This window comes from Ursus maritimus, unplaced genomic scaffold, assembly GCF_017311325.1.
Source record: "Ursus maritimus isolate PB19 unplaced genomic scaffold, ASM1731132v1 scaffold_16, whole genome shotgun sequence".
In the NCBI taxonomy this organism is placed as follows: Eukaryota; Metazoa; Chordata; class Mammalia; order Carnivora; family Ursidae; genus Ursus; species Ursus maritimus.
This window is the reverse complement of record NW_024424008.1, coordinates 9,796,956-9,815,112: the sequence shown is the minus strand read 5'-3', so window position 1 is coordinate 9,815,112 and position 18,157 is coordinate 9,796,956. Positions and strand designations below refer to the sequence as shown.

The 18,157-nt window shown below is 46.6% G+C and overlaps 2 pseudogenes; both read left to right on the top strand.

The window, feature by feature from the left end:
- Positions 1-1,771: 1,771 nt before the first annotated feature.
- On the top strand, positions 1,772-2,732 carry LOC103678123 (annotated as a pseudogene).
- A 4,130-nt stretch (positions 2,733-6,862) lies between these two features.
- Positions 6,863-7,804, top strand: LOC103678122 (annotated as a pseudogene).
- Positions 7,805-18,157: the final 10,353 nt, after the last annotated feature.

Below are 18,157 nucleotides of genomic sequence, written 5' to 3'. Positions count from 1 at the left end.
CCTTCAACCGCCCCGGCCTCCGGGGAGCAGAGTGACTCCCTGCGGAGCGATCCGCGAGCTCTCCTCACACTGGTTCTGAGTCTTCCCAGTTCTCTGCAGTGCCCTCTGAACTGGGGCCAAGAAAGGAAGGCTCCGGGGTGCTGGGCGTAAAATGGCTAATGAGTAACACCTGCCAAGCTTCGGCAGCTAGGAAGGGGGAAGACATATGGAAGGTCCCTGGAGGCCAGGGGTTTTTTTCCCAATAGGGAGAATTCATTTTCAACCTGGATTCCACTCAGAAAATGACTCCTTCTGCCAAAGTCGTACACAGTACCTCTCCCTTTCTGGGGTAACCAACATTCGTGTTTGCTGGGGACAGAGCGATTTCCTAGGACACGGAAATTTCAGGACTAACACCAGGCAGTTCTGGGAAAATCAGTTCTGGTTGCTCCCTGGATCTGACAAAGAGCCAGGATGCAAAGAGAGGTCACAGGCACCTGGGTTAGACAGAGACAGACAGAGGGAAGCTCCACAGACAGGGAAGCTGTTCTTGGGTTAAGGACGCAACAGTCTATAATGTTTCTTGGAGGCAGCTGCTCTCCCTCTCGACACCACAATAAGATGATCCAGAAAGGGAATCCTCAAGGGAATGGAAATATACAGACAAGGGACGCAGATTCAAGAGACACAACATCCCAGCCCAGATGGAGTGAGACAAGAAGGAATGGGGTGCAGAAGAGGAATCGAATTCAGAGATGTACAGAAATGGTTCTCTCGGGGTCCCCAAAGCAGGGTTCCCACTGGTCCTGTAGAACTCATGAGCTGGAAGCCTGTATCAGAAGCCACTGACAACCTTAGGTTCAGAGGTAGGAGGGTAGAACCAAGGGAACTTTACCGCAAAGTAGGTAGAGTTTTCACTGCAGGTTTCAGCTTCGTCACCCTCAACCAGTGATCCTGTTATCTTTCCGAGGTTCAGGTGAAAGAACTCCATCCAGGACCTGCCATGCAGAGATTCCGGACCAGAGGGGCTTGTGCAAATGACTGGACTCAAGATTCTAGTGCTAACAGTGGGCAAAGTCTGGTGAGGGACCCATCAACATTTCCATATCCAGAATGTTCCTTCACCCATGGTGGCAGGACCTAGGCTACCCCACGAGATATGCATGAAAGAGCTACTGAGCTAACAAAGAAGCTGCTTGATTCTTAATTGATATTTGAACTGAAATGGATGCTTCTCAACACTTTCCTCTCAGATGGAGTAAGTTTGCCCACTGAATTCCACAATCTGATTGATTTGGTTCATTTATGTTCCTTTTTTTTTTTTTTTAAGAACCAATGGATCTAGGGTTAGAAGACTGCATAAAGATTTTGTGATCTACCACCTACCCTAATATTAAAACTTCTCTGTAGCATTTCAACGAAAAAGACCCCAGCCTTGCATACCTCTAGTTACATGGAATTAACTAATATTCAAGTCAGTTTTGTGCCTTATGGGATAGTGCTAATTAGAAGACTTATTCCATATGTGGGGTTTTGTCAGCCCTTCATGTGTTTGTGTCCACCTCTCTTCCCCACCGGACAGGACCAGCTCCTTCAAGCGTTGCTCATTAGACACCTCACCATCCTGGGCTTCTTAATTGTGCAGTGAAATCCGAGACATGAAGAAACTTGTGGGATGGAGATCCACAGTTGAAAAGAAAAAAAATGAATGTTCTAGTTAATGTTTCCCTGACTGTCCTGGTTTCCAGAGATGTGCTGATGTCTGTCTGTGGACATCCAGCCCTGACCCATGATGGAAGCCATCTGGATTGGATCAGAGGACTACTGACCCGTCTTCTACCTGGTGGGCATCCCATCTCTGCATATCCTTCTTCTTCCCTGCCTTCTTGATTCTCCTCTTAATCTACCTGCTCATCCTGCTGGGAAATGCCCCGATCCTGGTGGCTGTGGTGGCAGAGTCCAGCCTCCACAAGCCCATGTACATCTTCCTGATCAGTCTCTCAGCCCTGGACATCCTCTTCACCATGACCACCGTCCCCAAGATCCTGTCCCTTCTCTGGCTTGGGGACCGATTCCTCAGCTTCCCCGCCTGCTTCCTGCAGACGTACCTCTTCCACAGCTTCTCCTGCTCAGAAGCCTTCATCCTGGTGGTCATGGCCTATGACCACTATGTGGCTATCTGCCGCCCCCTGCGCTACCCTGTCCTCACGACCAGGCACACCAATGTCACCCTAGCAACCTGTGCCTGGCTCACTGCCTTCCTCCTGCCCATCCCCGCAGTGGTGCAGACTTCCCACTTGGCTTTTGACAACACTGCTCACATCTATCACTGCTTCTGTGACCACTTGGCAGTGGTCCAGGCCTCCTGCTCTGACATCAAGCCCCAGACACTCCTGGGCTTCTGCATCACCATGGTGGTATCCTTCCTGCCCTTTCTCCTGGTGCTTCTCTCCTATGCCCACATCCTGGCCTCAGTGCTTCACATCAGCTCCCGAGAAGGACGCTCAAGAGCCTTCTGCACCTGCAGCTCCCACCTCCTGGTGGTTGGTACCTACTACTCATCCATTGCCATCGCCTATGTGGCCTACAGGGCTGACCTGTCCCTCGACTTCCACGTCATGGGCAACATGGTCTATGCTATCCTCACCCCTGTCCTCACCCCTCTCACCTACACGCTGGGGAACAAGGATGTCAAAGCAGCCATCACCAGAATGGCACGTTCCCAGGACCCAGGGCATTCTGGGGACCCTTGATCCTTAGACACAACTAGTTCAGATCCCTGGACACTAATGACAATGCCTAGCATAGAGGAGAAACACAATAAATATTTTTAAATGAACTTCAACAGTCTAACTTGGCTTCATTCAGTTGAGCAAACAGCTAAAACCTGGTCCTCAAATACTGGATCAAGAATGCTTCCCTCTGGTGCTATAGAATAATTGTAGTTTTCACAATTTTCATCAATCATCAATGTGATGAATACAATCATCCAATCATTCAGAAAAAAATTTTACTAGATGCCAGAGACGGAAATGAACCAGACACAGTTGTTGTCCTCAAGATATCCATAATCTAGTGGGGAGTCACATGCAGAGAATAATATAAGGTGATAGGACAGAGAGAAACAAAGAGAGTTGTGGGGGCCAAGAAGTTTGCGTTTAATTCGATGTTCAATGATTTTCCTACTAAGTTCTTATATTTTTGGCATTAGTGTCACTCATTCATTAGCAAGTACTTGTGTGTCAGCAGTATGGTTGAAAGCAGGTGGGAGGCTTGAAATAATTGCATAAGAAAACCACTAGCTGCTCCAATCAGGGAGTGTTAATGGAGTCCATGTTCCCGTCCAAAGGGAAAGATCCATTTTCAGCTTGGATACCCATTAAAAAGTGATGCTTCCTGCCAAGAGCCAGTGGGTGGATGGTAGAGTGTCTCCACTCACTGTCACCCACAGTGACCCACTGTGGGGAATCTGTCTTTCTAGTCCCTACAATTTAGCTTCTGTGGATTAAATGGTACTGATTCCACAGGAGACACAGTAAGTCTCACTAAATTTAAAGCTACGACAGCTGCCTGGCCATTTTAAGCCCACTGTGCAAGTATACTAGCAATCAAAAAAGGAGTTACCATACTTGCAAGGGTAATTGACCCTGATCTTCAGGAGGGAACAAGACTGCTCCTACGTAGTGGGGGCTGGGAGGTTGGCACTCAGGCACAGGAGCATTTCTTGTTTCTTCCATGACCAACTTTAACTGTAAATGGGCAATGAGAGCAATCATAGCCTGATGACCAGGGCTCGGAGTTGTCAGGGATAAGGGTCTCGGTCATGCTAGAAGGGAAGCCGTCTAGACCAACTGAGGTGATTGAATGTGAAGGGAAAGGAGAAGGGAATCTAGAATGGGTGGTAGAGGAGAGAGAGGGTGAGCATCGCTCGCAGCCATGGGGCTGGCTGCAGTGGCAGGGGCCATAGCTAGTCCTACTAATCCTTCTCCTAGAAATTTCCCCCCAAATTGTGACTAAACAGAATCCTGGAAATCCTAGGTCTGAATGGAGTGAACTTCTTGTGATAAGTGAATGAATCTGAGTGGTTTGAGTGGTAGACTGTAGTAGACACGGTTGATGGCCTGCCCTCTAGCAGCTGAGCTTTGGCTGCTAACAGCTCACACGCATACATCTTGAGATACGGGTCTAATGCTCTGACCCTGATTGCTTCTCTTTTGAGAGGAAGGGAGCAAGAGAGTAGCTTTATGAGCAGAACAAACTAACTACTGGATACGAAGCAGTTCGAAGCTTAGATGCCAGCTAGCGACTGTAGGTCCTAGGAAAGCCAGCTGGCACCCTGAGACCCTCAGAACCCATGAAAGCTGCATCTTCCCCTGCAGGAAACGGACACCACCAGTCCCCTAGGAGATTAAATTTATGCAGGCAACCTGTCCCTTGGATATTGCCGTGTAGAACACAGAGAACTTCTGGAGTAATTTTCAGATAATCATATTTCACTCTAAGCATCCAATATCCCTTATCTCATTAAATCCTCTCAAAAACTCTATGAGATAGGTAGTATTATGTTCTACTTTACAGATAGAAAAACACAGACTCAGACAGGGTAAAGAACTTGCCTAAGGTGACATAGCTAACATATATGAGAACTGATGCTCAAACCAACGACTTCTTCACTTTAGACCCTCTGCCCTTCCCATCATGGAATACTGCTGAGCTGCCCTGCTGCTCTAACCCTAAACATCAGCATACGCAGTGGAAAGTCATTTCACTTCTCTGGACCTTAATTTCCTCCTCTGTCTCCCTTGGCTCTTCTGAAACCCAGAGCGAATAATGTCAATAAAAGCTGTCCCATTGGCTGTAAGCTCTGGAGCCCCTGAGGGCTGTTAACAAAGGTGTTCTCATTATCAGCAAATCCCAGAAGCCAGTCCCCTCCCAACACATGCTCTAGGAGGGGCCAAGAAGATCCCTTGATCTTGGGTGATTGGAGGGCACAGTGCTCCAAAGGAGCCCCGTCTTGAGGCAGAGAACCCCAGCAGGCCTGGCTGAAGGAGGAGTTGGAGGGCTTAACAGGCCACAGCTCAGCAGCTGCCTGGTGCTTCCCTGCCAGGCCAGGTTGGAAGACACAAATGACACACCACAGAAGATACCAAGGTGGCAGTGCTTGACAGGTGAGGGAGCCGGGGGGTGGGGGAGTGCCAAAGCTCAGCAAAGGCCAGAGTGGAGAGACAGGGGCAAGGATATGGTGGGAGGGATGTAGAACCGGGGCTGGAGATCAGGAAGACAGATTGGGTACACAAGAGGCAGGCACCAGGATCCCGGGTGGCCGTGCAAACACGGGCTGTGGGACCTCGGACCACATATCCTGGCAGATCTGGACAAGGTGCACCTCTGGGTGGGAGTCAAATCATGTTGGCCCAGCCTTTCCCCCAGGAAAGCAAGGCTGACGACAGCAGTCACCAGTGGACACACCAGCAAGCTCTGAGCCCTACATGTTTCAGGCTCTCGTGTAAACGTTGTCCAAGCATTCTCTCCATCAGGATCACAGCAACCCAGGAGCTCACAGATGAGGGAAATGAGCTCCAGGATGGGGAAGCGACTTGCCAAAGGTCACACCGCTGGAAGTAGGAGCTGGGATTGGAATCAGGTTCTTTCTGACTCACAAGTCCACACACTTGACCACTAAGGTCCACGTGACAAGATGAAGGGGAAGAACCCTGCTGGTAGCAGGTGCTCACTAGGCGGGATAGTCCTCACCCTCTCCCTTTGGGCGTGGACTATTGTGACATCTGATCTGTCAACCACAGAGGGGACCCTCAGAAAAGAGCTCATTGAATTGGAAACGCCCCAGAGATCTTTTCCTCCAAAGCCCTCACTGCCAGATGAGAAAACCAAGGCTCAGGGACCCAAAGTCACGGCAGGTGCGTGGCAGAGCTGGTCCCGGAGCCAGCACGCGTTGAGCAAACAGCCTCTGACACTGTTCTTTTGTCTTTGGGCAGCCGTGGGCATTCAGTTCTGATCCTTTCTAGCAGCAATGGCTCTCATGACAGTCCCCGTGGCTTCTGAATTGGTATTAGAGGAGCCAATGGCAAAGTGGGCATTAAAGAACCAAACAGAGCATACTCTGGGCTGCAGCAGTTGGAAGGAAGGAAGATAACAGATCCATGACGTGCCCTGGGTGGTGGGAGATCCGTCCTCCACTTGGACTCCATCAGGAAGAGAGTCCCACAGAAGACACTTGCTCTTCCCAACACTGGGAGGGCAGCCAGAGAATTCAGGAGAGGCAGGCAGAGCTGCTGCACCCCGGGACAAGAGAGAGGAGCCATTTCCTGGGTAATGAGTAGGCTGAGCAGGCAGCATGTTGCAGAAAACTTGCAGGAAAAAACAGCCTTTCCTAGTGATGTGCTGATAGTGGTATCACTTAGGAGAACTTTAAGCAAGAGCAAATGAAAATACAATAGCGTAGAGATCTAAGAGTTCATTGGATTTATGACATCGAAAAGAGAGGGTAGGACATGGAGTAGAAAAGTGACGGAAACTCGATGTATTTATCACAGTTGTAACCAGATAATTAACTGTGTGATTGTCTTTTAAATATACCATCCTGCTGCTAGAACTTAAGCAAGCCCTGTGAAGGGAGGATGCTTTGTTCACCTTCTCACAGCCTTTCACATTGTAGGTACGTATCTACTAAATGCTTGATGGAATGGAAGGAGTGAATTGTGGGTTAGGATGGAAGAAGCAATATTGAGGGTCCTCTAAACGTGGTCATAAATCATCTGGGTTGCAATAACTGTACAGTGAACTCCACAGATTTCTCATTCCAAACTCCTGGTTTCCGGATGCGCTGGCTGCCTGTGATCCAGGCACGCAGCTCTGTCTCACCATGGATGCCACAGCCTGTAATGGATCAAAAGACTTCCCGTCGATCTTCTACTGGGTGGGCATCCCCTCTCTACAGCAGTTCCTCTTCCTTCCCATCTTTTTCATCTTCTTGTTCTACGTCCTCATCCTACCAGCTCATTTTGGTGGCTGTGGTAAGAGAACCTGGACTTCACAAACCCATGTACTTCTTCCTGATCAATCTCTCAGCCCTGGACATCCTCTTCACCATGACTGTCCCCAAGATGCTGTCCCTCCTCTGGCTTGGGGACCAATTCTTCAGCTTCCCTGCCTGCTTCCTTCAGATGTACCTCTTCCACAGCTTCTCCTGCTCAGAAGCCTTCATCCTGGTGGTCATGGCCTATGACCGCTATGTGGCTATCTGCTGCCCCCTGCGCTACCCTGCCCTCATGACCCCACACACTAATGCCGCCATCCTGGCAGCCTGTGCCTGGCTCACTGCCCTCCTCCTGCCCATCCCCGCAGTGGTGCAGACTTCCCACTTGGCTTTTGACAACACTGCTCACATCTATCACTGCTTCTGTGACCACTTGGCTGTGGTCCAGGCCTCCTGCTCTGACACCACGCCCCAGACCTTCATGGGCTTCTGCATCGCCATGGTGCCTTCATCCTGCCCCTTCTCCTGGTACTTCTCTCCTATGCCCACATCCTGGCCTCAGTGCTTCACATCAGCTCCCGAGAAGGAAGCTCAAGAGCCTTCTGCACCTGCAGCTCCCACCTCCTGGTGGTTGGTACCTACTACTCATCCATTGCCACCGCCTATGGAGCCTACAAGGCCGACCTGCCCCTCGACGTCCACGTCATGGGCAACGTGGTCTATGCTATCCTCACCCCTCTCATCTACACGCTGAGGAACAAGAATGTCAAAGCAGCCATCACTAGAATGGCATGTTCCCGGGACCCAGGGCATTCTAGGGACCCTTGATCCTTATAGAAGCTAATTCTGCTTCCAGGATACCAGTGTGCTAAAAAGAGAGACTGTCATCAAAAAAGTTTCTTGAAGGGAAGAATGAGTTAGAGTAGGGCCCAAAATATACCATTGAGACTTCCATTTCCATTAATGATAGACTAAGTTATAAAATCCACCCTTCTGTGGAAAGAAAAAGTCAGATAAAATAGAAAAATTATCCGCTTTAAAGTGTGAAAATTAGTGCCTTCTTAGCTCAGTGGGTAGTGTGTCAGTCTCATAAAAGTATCAACTAGATTTTTTAATATAAGGCTAAAATAGTAATAAAGATGAGAACACAGAAAGGTTAGTTATTAAGACAGGAATAGACATGTAGATCAGTGGAACAGAAGAGAGAGCCCAGAATCAGACCCTTAAATATATGAAAAATTGATACATGAAGGAAATGACATTGCAGATCAGTGTGAAGATGGACATAGAAAAAATGGTATTAGTACTATCAGGTATCCGTATGTCAAACAATGAAATCTGTCTCTAAGCTCAAGCAAACACAAAAGCAATCTCATTAAATACCTAAATATGAAAGACAAAACTATAAAACTATATGAGACTATAGTCCACATCTTGGGATGGAAAGATATTTCTTAAGTAAGATTTTTTAAAGGCTCTAAGCCTAGGGGAAAAAAGGATAAATTTGACTGCTTTAAAATGTAGAACTTCTGTTCATCAAAAGACACCAGAAAGAGAGTGGAATGCCAACCTACAGAACAGAAAGTTATTTGCAATGCATATAACCAACTAAAGGACTCGGGATTCATCCAGAATGTAGAAAGAATTACTTCAGGTCAATTTTTTTAAACAGTCAAGTCATTAGAAAAATTAGCAAAATACTTCACAAGCAAATGTGCAATAAATCTAAGAAAATACGCTCAACCTAGTAGTAACAGGAGAGGTGCAAGTTATAACAACGAATACTTACCGCTAGAAACCCATCAGGCTGGCTAAATGTCAACGTCTGCCAATACCCACGTTGGCGAGCGCGCAGGTTGGCGGAGCGCTCCTACACTGCTGGTGGGAGTGTTTATTGGCACAACCCCTTTAGAAAACACTTTATCACTATCCTACAATGTTGAAGATACACATACTCCATTATCTGGCACAGCTACATTTCTCTAACTTGTAAAATGTTCATAAGATATAACCCTGCATGCCAATAAAATATGAAGGAATTACATATACACACAACGACATGAGTAATCGCACATGAATAGATGAAAGAATCTAGGGTTGAGCGAAAGAACCATGACTCAAAAGGATATATATAGGATGAATCCGGTTATATAAAGTTTAAAGATAGGCAAAGCTAAAGTACATTTTTTTATCAATGCGTACAGATGTCGTGCACTGTGAAGAAAAGAGAAGGCATATTTATTATAAAAATGAAAATCAGGGTTATTCCTGTAAGCGAGGGAGAGGGTTTTGGATCAGAGAGGGGGACCAAGGGCTTTATGAGGAGTCGTCAGGTTCATTCTCCTCTAAATGACGATGACATGGTGTTCGCTTTACAATTAAACTGTATACATAGACTTCATACATTTTGGCTCCATATGAATACTGTATTTCATAATGAACTCTTGGAAGGCATCATGCCATCAGGCAGAGGCTGCAATGATAGTTCTCAATGTTCAGTCCAAGTCTTTCCCTGGGTAGAATGGCGTGTGGTGGTTTTCACATTCAGAGTAAGCATCGAGCTGCTGAATGTAATTTCCCCCGTTTGTCCATTCACTTGAGAAGACTTTAATTAGCCTTTGGGAGGTGCTAGGCCATGTGATAGAAGCTAGAGACACACAGAGAGAGATCAGGACAGGCGCAGCCCTCAATTTGCTTACATTCTAATGAGGAAGATGGACTCGGGCAGAAATAGTGCCGTGTGGTTGGTGACAAGTCAGAGCGAAGCACAGGGGATGGTGGGAGCATGCAAGATGGTATTTAATCCAAGACAAAAATGTCTCCCATAAATATTTTTAACCTATGGCACCTGCTGTTGCTTGTGTGGAAGTCCTCATGGAGTTAACAACATGGCGCACGTGGACTGCTTGAACAGAAGCCCTGAGCTGCTCCCATCAGAGAAGGAGAGGTTTCATTCTAGAGCCGACCAGAATGCAGGATGGCATCCCTGTCACTACCTGTCACGAGGTGCTGATTTTTAGCTTGGACCCCCCTCAGTTGAGAAATGGAGTTCGATCTCAAGCAGACCCGGAAGACTTTGCCACTCAGTCTTCTTCAGGAATCCCACAGGTCAAAAAAGGGTCTGCGGGGGGCAGAACTACAGTGCCCCCGAAAAAGGCAGGAAGGAATACCACTCTCAGAAAAGTGAATGGTTCAGGTGGTGACATTCTTGTGGCATTTGCTAAAGGAAAGAAAATCTTTCTTAGCAGATTGTGATAAAGATGCAGCGGGTGATGGGACTTTAAGCAAGGACATTAGCAGAGAATGAGAATTTCAGCAAACAGCAATGAGGGTCTTTTAAAGTCACAATGATAACAATTTTAAGTCAAAATTACGAAACATGGCATTGTTAGTGAATTCTCGTCTCCATCTCTGCTCCCTCCACCTGTTGCATGCCCTTTACGGAAAGTTTTTTTATTCACTTTTTGGTTTTTCTTCCCATTTTTAATAAAAGCAAATCCATATACTTACACACACACATATATAACACAGAAATACGGCTATCTCATCTCTTCCTTAGAGAAATTGTAGCATATTATAAGACTTGATTTTGAAAATTTTAATCAGCAGTTGATAGAGATCAAGTTTTTGTTTGAGGTGAGCAATAAAAAGGGGGGATAAAGTGGTGGTGGGAGAGGGAGGGGGGCATCGCTGGAGTGACCTGCTTTGGGTAGGAGCACGAAGAGTTTGTCCATGGGAATAGGCGGGAGGACAGAATGAATGCAGGCCCGGGTGCTGGCAGGTGGGATGGGACTCTCACTCCTGTCCTGATCGGCTGGAGTAACCACACGAAGAGGTATTGATGGAAGACCGGCCTGCCAGAATTAAGGTCTGCAGAGCGCTCTTCCATTAAGCTCAGATAAGTTACACCTACAACAGGAAAATACTTTCTTAAAATCCATCTCACTTCTCCCTAAGGGTGCAGGGCTTATCTTGAGTCAGGGTATGTGGGACTGATGTCTCAGTGTTACTGATGCTTCCCAGTGGAGATTTCTTTTGTTAACCAAGCTTTAGGATAATTCCATAGGCCAACTGGTCTTACGGGCAGCAATGATCTGATTTTTAAAAATATCTGATCATTTATCTGTCCTCACAGGTGGCTATCTGTGCTTCTTGTCAAGAAAATAAAACCTGTCTGCTAAATGACAGAAGGTCATTTATATATCAAGTACATATATCATAAGCCTACTATGCGGCGTATTTTATATCTCAATGTTATTGGGAAATGAAGGAGGAAAAAAAACTAAAAAATGAATTCTAAAATGTCAAAAGCTAGTTTAAAACCTAAACTCAGTTACAACAGCTGGCTCCACTTCTCACTTATGCATAGTGAAAATACTTAGGTAGTCACGAGATTATGATTTCATTCCAAGGACAATATTTATGGTCACACCATTTCCTCTGCATTAATTTCTTATATTCTCGATTCTAAGTAAAATGCTTGTAGTATGCTGAATTCGTATTTTGTACTTTCTGTTTATACTTCAAACAGCATGGTTCGCTTTAATTTCTTTTATCCTCCTCTTATGTGTTCTTCAAATATATTCCCAGAATCGTCCACGGTACCTTGTCCAGTGTCACCTTTGAAGCCATCATTATTTCTAAACTAGATATTTTGGTGTTTCTAATAACCTGTTTTAGATACGTGTTAAATAACCTGCCTGTTCTTCTATTCTACATATATTTAAAATAATAAAAACCCTATCACTGAATGCTGCTTCCACAAATACGTGGAAATTAAACAGCACACCCCTAAAAAGCCAGTGGGTCAAAAAAGACATCACAAGGAAAATCAGAAAATATCTTGAGATGAATGAAAATGAAAACACAACATACCCACCATCACGGGAGGCAGCTAAAACAAGTGCTTGGAGGGAAATGTACAACTGTAAATGCTTATATGAAGAAAGAAGAAAAATCCCAAATTAATCATCTAATGTTATTAGATTATTTATTAATTTATTTCTGAATAATCTAATTTTTACATTAAGAAATTATGAAAGAAAAGCAAACTCAGCTCAAAGCAAGCAGTAGGCCAGAAATAACAATAGAGATTAGAATGGAAATAAAGAAAAAGAGAATGGGAAAAATTGACAAAAATCAAAACTGGGTCTTTGAATACATCAACAAGATTGATGAACGTTTAGGTAGATTGACTAAGGCAAGACCCCTAATTACTAAAATCAAAAGTGAAAAAGGGAACATTACAACCGAACTACAAAAACATAAATACAAAATCTTAAAGGAAGAGACCACCACACCACCCCTGAAAACACAAGGCTGAACTTACCAGCAGCCTAAGCATTGGGAATGCTCTGGGTTATGGTTCTGAGCGACACAGGGAGCTGGTCTCACACAGGGCTGTGGGCTATGTGGAGGGGTTGGGACCTTCAGGGTGCTGGTACGGAGGGAATGGTTTGCCTTTAGTGGTGGCAACGGGGTTCCTGGGGTGAGGCTGTTGCTGGGTGGCTGACTTTGAGACTGGCCGGCTTTCAGGAACGTGTGTATTAGCGCGAAGCTGTCACTGAACAATTAAACAGATTTAAAGCAAGTTCTGAGGACTGTGTGTTACCATGGCTATCAAACAGCCAGGCATTTCCTAGAAGCCTGAGAACATTTTTATTCTCAGAGGTAATGAAGTAAATCATACCTTATCCCCTAATGTTTAACTAGGAAGTCTTCAAGTGCTGGCTTTTTACAAAGAAATCTCAGCCACCAGTTTGGTTCTCCTATTTTAGCTCTCTTTTGTAAGTAAAACAAAATAAAATTAGAAATCTGAAAGGAATCTAAGTCTTGGTTTTTGTTTGTTTTCTCCGACCTACCGTAGTTCAAACGACTGTTGCGCTCTAAGCGAGCTCTTCCCGCCAATGACCGAGTCTTTTCCTTAGTCTCATCCATCACATCCCAGAAAGCCTTTAGCCCTTCTCATGCTGCCAAAAGCTGGTTTGGAGAGTTTGGGGGGTTTTTCTTTATTTTTTTTAAAGATGTATTTATTTAATTTTAGAGAGAGAGAGTACGAGAGCAGGGAGAGGCAGAGGGAGAGGGAGAGAGAGAATCCCAAGCAGACTCCCCATTGTGCAAAAGCCCAATGTGGGGCTCGATCTCAAGAACCCTGAGATCGCCCCCCCACCCAAAAGCAAGAGTCTGACACTTAACCGACTGAGTCACTCAGCTGCTCCAGGTTTTGTTTTTAATGTACAAAACGGGTTTTTAATTGTTTTTTTAAGCGAAGTATAGTTGACACCCAACGTTACAACGTAGTGATTCAGCGAAGTCTAGACGTTATGCCATGCCCGTCCTGTGCCGCTACCATCTGTCGCCATACAGCACCATCATGGCTCTGGGTGCTTATTAAGGAGCTCTGTGGTGTCTGAGGCACAGAAGACAGAACAAAAGAATCCACCAAACAGTCCAGTGATTCTGCAGGATTCTTTGCCCTTAACTTGGGAGTGGTTAGATCTTCTCCCCAAGAAAAACCTTCACCTTTTACCTTTGTGGTACTGAAGCAACGATCCACAGACACAAATTTATCCCCAACCAAAATTCCTCTCTTCAGTCAGAAGGAGTAGATCTGGAGAGGAGGACATAACACAAAAAGTTCTGGTTTGTTCTTCAAAGAAATTTCCAAAACTGTCTTCAGTCCCATCATGAAGTTCTCAATGTCTCTGGGTTTGAAGCTGGGATGGTCCCTGCGCGCGCACACTCTACTCCATTTTAAAATGTGTTTGCTGGGGCGACTGGGTAGCGCAGTCGTTAAGCATCTGCCTTCGGCTCAGGGCGCGATCCTGGCGTTCCGGGATCGAGTCCCACATAGGGCTCCTCCGCTGGGAGCCTGCTTCTTCCTCTCCCACTCCCCCTGCTGTGTTCCCTCTCTCGCTGGCTGTCTCTCTGTCACATAAATAAATAAAATCTTTAAAAATAAATAAATAATAAATAAATAAAATGTGTTTGCTGCAATGGATGAATCACTAAACTCTATCTCTGAAACTAATAATACACTGTATGTTAATTAATTGATTTAAAATAAAATAAAATGTGCTTGCTGCTTGGCCCAGGAGTTCTCCTTCTAAGGATCTATCTGAGAGAAAGATCTGGGTACCCATCCCCTAAAATGCACGTTAAAAGGACACTAATTATAATATTGTTCATAATAGCAATAATTGCATACAACCTAGATGTTCGTTGGCAGGGAAATTATGAAATAATCTGTGTCATATCCATTCTATGAAATACCAAATATCCGATTAAAAGAATGAAGTATGTCAGACAGAAAGGTTCCAAGACTTAGTAATTTGGAATATAAGTGATGCCATAAGAACAAAATGACTCTATTTATGTTAAAGGAAAAACAAAACACTCCCTCCCCACCCCTGACACATACAAAGGTCTGCTTAGCAAAGGTCTGGAAGAAACACCCCAAATCATTACCTTTGGGGAGGGGAGGAGAAGGGAGGGGAAATATGAGGAAGGGCTGGTATGAAGAAAGCATTCACCTTTTACTCCATAAATCTACATATTGCTTAAGCTTTTTTACAATGGAATCTATTTATTACTTGTGAAATTTTAAAAATTGTTCAAATTTTATACAGATCAGTGAAAGAGTGGTGGAGTCAGAAATTAGGAGCTATGGAGCCAAAGGACAGAATCTGACAGGCTGAGGTGCGAATGGTCTGTGATCCAGCTTGGGCCCTGCCTGGAGCTGGGGTACAGAGCCCCGCCTCACATTCTTCCCACAGAAGCTTTGCGAGTCCCTCATAGAATAGCTGTGGTCCCAGGGGTGCACCAGGGTTTTCCTATTTTGGTTTATCAAAATAACAGCTCTGATTTACTGAATGTTTCCCGTGTGCTAGACACGAGCTCAGCATCTAAACCTTCCCAGGAGACTGTGAGATGGGCAGTGCTGTTATACGCTTTTCACAGGAAATAAAGGCCCAGTGAGGCTAAGGGATTTGTCCAAGGTGACCTCACTGGGAAGAACTGAGGTCTCCACCATTAGTCGAGCGGGGCTGAACCACTGAACTGAAACTGGAATCTTGGGCTCAAATCCGAGCTCTGCCCGCAGCCACTCATGTGACCCTGGGCAAGTCACTTCCCTTCACTAGATCTTTTCCTCAAACGTCAAATAGTGGGGACAGTCCTGGCTCTGCCTGTCCTCCCTGGCTGTTGTGAGGCCAGATGGGAAAACAAGAATCAAACTCTTCCATCGGTGATAAAGTTCTGGGACCCATGAGGGTTGTTAATGACACTATTTCCATTACCTGCAAAGCCCAGGGCCAAGTCTCCCGCTCAACCCTAGGAAGTTGTTCCCAGGTGCCGGGTGTGGAGTCCCTTAGGGGAACCAACTCGAGGGAGAGGGCCCCAGCAGGCCCTGACTCCAGGGTTTAATGGGCTGTGGCCCAGTTCCTTCCTGGCTCTTCCCTCACGGCCAGAAGACACCTAGGTGGATCAGGCTTGCAGGTGAGCTGAGCCGGGGGTGGAGTTTTCCAGAGGCAACCAAAGGCTGGGGTGAGCAGACAGGAGCAGGTGGCTGAGGATGTATACAGCCATAGTGAGGGTTCCAGTGTGCACCCCCGGTCTGTGTGGCCCTGGGCCAGACACCCTGACAGGACGGGCAGGGATGGGCAGTCACAGGCAAGAGGCTGAGGCTTTTGTGAGAGAGTTTCTCACAGAGAGGCAAGGTCGGTGGCAATGAAAGAAATGGAAATATTTAGTGAGGCATCTGTAACACTGTGAGTCACGGATGAGGGGATTGCAGTTCAGAGGGACAGTGGAAAGTGGTGAAGCCAGAATGGAAACCCAGGTCGTTCTAGCTCCGGTCAATGAGCCCAGACTCTATCATGCACACATAGCCTGCTCTTGGCTCTGGGAAGGGCACAGGAGAGTGGAAGTATTGTGGGAGGATGGCGTGGATTTGGGAGCTGTGGTGAAGCGCGATGACACAGCGACTGTAAGGATCGAGCAAGCCCCAGGGGCCTCGCTCTCCCTCCTTAGAGGCTGGGGCCACAAGGCGGCCATTCGGACCCCTCACTGGGCCACACACAGAGGCCGTGCTCAAAAACGCTCACTGAGCTGGAGGAGACCATCTCTTCCAAAGCCCTCTTTTACAGGTGGGAAAACTGAGGCTCGGAGGCCCAAAGTCACGGCAGGTGCATGGCAGAGCTGGTCCCAGAGCCAGCGCCCTTGGCTGCCAGGCGGGGCTCTGGCCTCTGCAGCAGGCTGGCTCCAGGGCAGCCTCTGCTCTCCCCCCTCACCAGCCATGGCCTTGCACGGACCCTCAGATTCTCCTCTGTTCAAGGGCACGAGGACTCCCTGGCAGGCCTGGATGATGAGAGGAGAGGATGTGTGTAAAGGGCAGCATCGGGTTGAACATTCCGGTGATCGGTTTTTCTGTCCTCTGTCTCCCACCAGCACTGTAACTGGTGGCACCTAGATAATCCCGATCAAGGAAGCGTCCCCTAACAGTACTGAAAACATCCTTGTAATACATATTCGAAACAAACATGTAAGCCTTCATCTAAACCACAAAATAAACGAAAGGAAGTCCAGAAAGTTTGATTATTAGCACGATGCTACGTCAGTGCTTTTTAAAAATATCAGACACTAAATGCTTGCAAAAACATTTCTCAGGGCTCCTATCTAGCAGGTGCCCTAAGCACGAGCTTTATCTGTTGCTGCATGCTGACCAAACAGAAGTCTAGGGAACGGAAGTGCCTCTGTGCCTGTGGGCTGAGCAAGCAATCTTACCGGGTGGTCCGTCCTGGGGCCCCAGGAGGGAGGGCAGCCAGGGCTTCCGCTCAGTGATCCCCGGCTCCAGGGGAGAATCCAGCCCCGCTGAGAGTCTAGCTCTGGTTCTGCCACGCACTTACTGTGATCTTGGGCAAACCACAGCCCATTTCTGAGCCCTCCCTCCCCGCCATTCGTGTGCCCTATCTGTATGAGAAACAGTCAGTCGAACTACAATTATCTCCTTGCTGTTGACCTCCTCATGCGCACTGTTTGGAGTACGGGCCTGTGCCTTCGGCACCATCACAAGAATACTGTGTTCATCTCCGCAACGGTGGCCCCCAAGAGCCCTAAGTGTCCAGTTGACTATATTCCTTCTCAGCGGGGGGCTAGGGAAGTATACAGGCTGGCAGACATGACATGCTCCATCAGGATCGCGGGCTCTGTAGCAGCAGCGACTGGGAGGGAGGGAACAAATCATATCCTGCAGGAAAGCCTTCCAATCTCTGCTTCTGCTGTCGGGTAGAATATACCTTTAACTCTGACCCCTACCGCCACGTGACTTCCCCTCTGCCATTCCTTTCATTGTAGTAGGACAAAGAGCCACACACACAGAGGCAAGATTTATTTTTTTATTTTTATTTTATTTTATTTTATTATTTATTTATTTATTTATTTTGATGTAAAGTTCGATGTCGTTTTGTTTGCTTGCTTGCTTGCTTGTTTAATGAAGGTAGAACTCAGGCATAATAAAGCCTACGACATTAGATACAGATAGAGACCTAGCTATAAATAGCCCCAGCTCTAGATCCAGACATCGTAGACACAGACACAGACACAGATACCGATATACATACAAATACAGATCTATAGGGACGCCTGGGTGGCTCCGTCAGTTAAGCGGCTGCCTTCGGCTCAGGCCATGATCTCAGGGTCCTGGGATCAAAACCTGCGTTGGGTTCCCCGGTCGGTGGACAGTCTGCTTCTTCCATTGCCCCTCACCCCTGCTCGTGTTCTCTCTCTCTTCCTCTCCTTTTCTCAAATAAATAAAAACTTAAAAATATATATATAGATATATAGATATAGATCAGCTAAAGATACGGCATATTTCCAGCAACCCAGGAGGCCCCCTTGTACCCAGCCCAGTCAAATCCCCCCATAAAATTTAGCTAATCAAGGCTTGCGTTAGGCTCGGTTTCAGTTTTCATAAGATTTAGTCTAACCTTGACTTGCCCTTGTTCTTAAGGTATGGCTTCCTGGGCTGTGGGTTGATAGCAAGACTGATCTCTGTCTCCTCTGGCCTGAAAGATTATAGATTTGCTTCTACCCTTTGGAAGTTTTGAACTTAAGTCTTTAGCAGCCTTGCCACCTACCCCTTCAGCGCGTGCGTGCACACACACACACACACACACACACACA